Source organism: Neofelis nebulosa, chromosome 5 (assembly GCF_028018385.1).
Source record: "Neofelis nebulosa isolate mNeoNeb1 chromosome 5, mNeoNeb1.pri, whole genome shotgun sequence".
Taxonomy (NCBI): Eukaryota; Metazoa; Chordata; class Mammalia; order Carnivora; family Felidae; genus Neofelis; species Neofelis nebulosa.
The window spans coordinates 55,199,451-55,203,495 of NC_080786.1; the positions used below are offsets into that span (position 1 = coordinate 55,199,451).

The 4,045-nt window shown below is 40.6% G+C and overlaps 1 pseudogene; it reads right to left on the bottom strand.

Moving 5' to 3' along the window:
- Nucleotides 1-2,164: 2,164 nt before the first annotated feature.
- On the bottom strand, nt 2,165-3,037 carry LOC131512110 (small ribosomal subunit protein uS2-like; annotated as a pseudogene).
- Between the last annotated feature and the right edge of the window lie 1,008 nt (nt 3,038-4,045).

A 4,045-nucleotide genomic window follows, 5' to 3' on the forward strand; every position in this document is an offset into this window, starting at 1 on the left:
CCATTAACTGTATACATTACTCATTGTATAAAGTGTATCTTCAGGATGCCTGGGTGGCTCGGTTGGTTAAGTGTCCAACTCCAGGTCATGGTCTCATGGTCTGTGATTTTGAGTCCCGCATTGGGCTCTGTGCTGACAGCTCAGAACCTGGAGCCTGCTTCAGATTCTGTGTCTCTTTCCCTCTGCCCATTCCCTACTCACTCTCTGCCTCTCTCTCTCTCTCAAAAATAAACATTAAAAAAAATTTTTTTTTAAGTTTACTTAAAAAACTTAATAAGTGGTCAGACTTTCCCGGGCTGCTATTGATAATAAAATGTTGAACAAGACTCTAAATTAGTAATGTCAATCCAAGTGGAAGACAATTTATCGCTAACAATACTTACTTTTATATATAGGAAAAATCAATAGTTTTATCTGTTTTATATATGGTACACAATGGGCATTCTTCATTAGCCTATAAACAAAGATTAACACATTTAATATTAGCAATTCTTTAAAGAACTGGAATATTTTGTTAAAAGCAAGATTAATAAATTTGTATTCAGTAAATGGTGAGTCCGTTGTATTTCTTTTGTCTTCTGAAAGAGAATTGCAAAGTACATGTGAAATAGCCTCTCCCAGTCCAATCCTCCTGCATATGACACCTATAAACTCTGGGCAAAAATAAACAACTAGAGGTATTGGAAACTAAAAGCAGGTAGAAATTGGGTCTACAGTTGGAAGAGGAAAATTGCACTGAGTGAGTTTCTCCATTTTTAAAGACTCTCAGTTTGAGGACAAGCCCTAGAAGGGGTAGCTAAAACCCCTGTGCACAGAGATAAGTGTATTGGCTTGAAGAACCAGAGGACAGAGTTCAGAGGGACCACAACAGCAGGACAACAAAGGGGAACATCCTGGAAAGGAGAGAGCCTGAGAGGGGATCCCCAAATTCTGTGTATGAACTCTGCCCAAATCTCTGGTTGGGCCCTAAACCGTGCATACATGGGGAAGGCTAGCTGAGCAGCCCGGGTAAGGCTTAAAAAAAAAACAAAACAAAAAACTGAATAGTGATTTCAGATGTACACCCACTGCAGGGAAGACAAAGTTTGAAGTTTGGTTCCACCCAAGTAAACTGCCTACTAAAACAGAGGAATGGGACCAGAATGGGGTCACATGCCCCTGTCCTAAGTGCAGCAGAAGTCAGGGCAGTGATGGTTTGCCATTTTCAGTCTTTTTATGGGTAGTAGATTGTGCTAGAAAGGATGCAGAGGGTTGGTTGGAAAGCAGATAGATAACGTAGAGGGTCTATAACTTTACAAAATTGAGAGAGTCTAGTTGAGGTAACGGAAGCAATTCAATTCTGTTGTATTGAACTAGGAAACTTAAAAAAAAAAAAAGACAAGCTTACAAATTTATTTAATGTAAGTTTTATGTGGTATGGGAGCCTTCATAAGGAAATAAAGACCCAGAGAAATAACTAGACTTGTGTACTTTTATGCTAGGTTTGATGAAGAGTGGCAAGTCAAGGAGAAATGGAATGTTACAGTTAAGGAATGAGTGCTGTAAACTGGGGGGAACCCTGCAAGGCCTGTTTGTTGGGATTCTTCTTGGCTCCCTTTTGACCTTGGCTCCCTTTAAAATTTGAACCAAATTTTAACTCACTATATGGCAATCATACCTGCTGTATAATTTAAAACTTTTTATTGTGAAAATGTCAAACATCAACAAAGATTGATATTATGAATTTCTGCATATCCATTATTTGACTTCAACAATTGTCAACATTTTGTCACTATTGTTTTCTTCTGTATTTTAAATTTTATTTCCCCTGAAATTTTAATTTAATAGTTGTAAATGTACATAAAAATGGAAAGGATAGTATAGTGAGTTCCCATATACCTTTCACCTAAATTTACTAATCACTAATATTTTGGTATATTTTCTTTTACTTCTCTCAAATATATATATATATATATATATATATATATATATATATATACTCAAAAGTGTGTGTGTGTGTCTGTGTGTGTGTGTGTGTGTGTAGTTTCTTTTCTAAAACATTTGAAGGTAAGCTGCAGAGAACATTATACCTTGCCACTGTATCAGTTAACTTTTATTTTATTTTATTAGAAACAGTTTATTTTCCATCAACTTCATTTCCATTTTGTTTGCCTTTGTAGAAGAACAGCTTAAGACTACTCAGTGGTTGTTCCTGCCCATTCAGTGACCTGAGCAGTGGAAGCTGCAGACCAGTCTTCACTGGCAAGCTCAACACCCCAGTCTTCAGTGGGGAACTGCTGAACAGGCACAGAGGCACCTGCATGCCTTCAGACCAGTCCGAACTTCTGGGTGAGTAGCGATGAACTCAGGAGCTGGAGCAGTCCATTCACCTAGAAATTCCTCCTTGGTCACAGCCTTTTCAGTGTTGGCCTGCTCTTCCTTTTCAATCTCTTCAGAATCCCATTAGAAGTAGAGCTAAGGTATGACCTCCTATGTGTATTCATGGGAAATGGTACCTTGCATGCACAGAACTTTCTGGGCCAGCATCCACCACATCAGACCCACTGAGTGAGCTCCCTTGCTGTTGCGTGGGATGGCAGTGTCCATGTAGTGCAGAGGAGAGTCTGTGTTACACAGAGCAGTAGTAGGCAGGTCAACATCAGATGCCTCTGAGAGGCTGGTGGTCAGCCCTGGGATCAGTAACCACCAGAAGTCTTGGCTCCTGGAAGGCTGCCTGGATCTGGGTAGCGAAGTGGCCAGCAATAAGAGTGGCTCTAACAGAAGCAGCAAACTTCAGCACAGCTCGCTGGCCAGTATTCCTGAATGATATGACACTGACATCAGCTGGGCTTTCAATGGCAGTAATGGCTCGAGCTGCCAGCAGAAGCTTCTCCCAGGTTCCTTTCAGATTTATGATGTAGATACCATCACTTTTCCTTCTGTAGATGTACTATTCCATTTGGAAGTCAAGGTTGGTGCCACCTTAGTGAGTTCCTGCTGCAAGTAATTTGAGGACATCCTTCTCCTTCATTTATAGGACATCAAGGGCCCCAGACATTGTGAAAGTTTCCCTTTAACTTACAACAGGAACACAAAACAACACCATACGGACCCCTCCCTGGGTAGCGCAAAAGGCTGTATCAGTTAACTTTTACTATAAATCACCTGGCGTTTTAAAATAACCATTTATTGGGGCGCCTGGGTGGCTCAGTCGGTTAAGCGTCCGACTTCGGCTCAGGTCGTGATCTCGCGGTCCGTGAGTTTGAGCCCCGCGTCGGGCTCTGTGCCGACAGCTCAGAGCCTGCAACCTGTTTCAGATTCTGTGTCTCTCTCTCTCTGACCCTCCCCCGTTCATGCTCTGTCTCTCTCTGTCTCAAAAATAAATAAACGTTAAAAAAAAAAATTTTTTTTTTAATAAAATAAAATCAATGGATGTTCATTATTGAAATTTTGGAAAATAGACACAGGTTTAAAGGGGTTGGAGTGGGGTTTTCTCCTTTAAATTTGTCTCTATTTTCTATAGTTTCTATAATTAACTTCAAGTAATTATCTTGAAGTGAAATGTTACATTTGATGACACCTTAGGCTCTAGGAAAAAGAGTTTATATAAAACTTGAGTAAAATAGTATGAGGAGGGACATAGTTTATTATGTACATTTATTACATTTATTTATAATTTATTGCATTTTACCCCCCGCTGACTTCAGGGGCAGCTAGCTGGCTCATTTGGTAGCACATGAGACTCTTTCTGCTGAGGTCATGAGTTCAGCCCCATGCTGGGTGTAGAGCTTACTTAAAAAAAAAAAAATTAAAAAACCACTTTACAATCCCTACTAACTTTTTTTTTTTTTTAATTTTTTTTTTCAACGTTTTTTATTTATTTTTGGGACAGAGAGAGACATAGCATGAATGGGGGAGGGGCAGAGAGAGAGGGAGACACAGAATCGGAAACAGGCTCCAGGCTCTGAGCCATCAGCCCAGAGCCTGACGCGGGGCTCGAACTCACGGACCGCGAGATCGTGACCTGGCTGAAGTCGGACGCTTAACCGACTGCGCCACCCAGGCG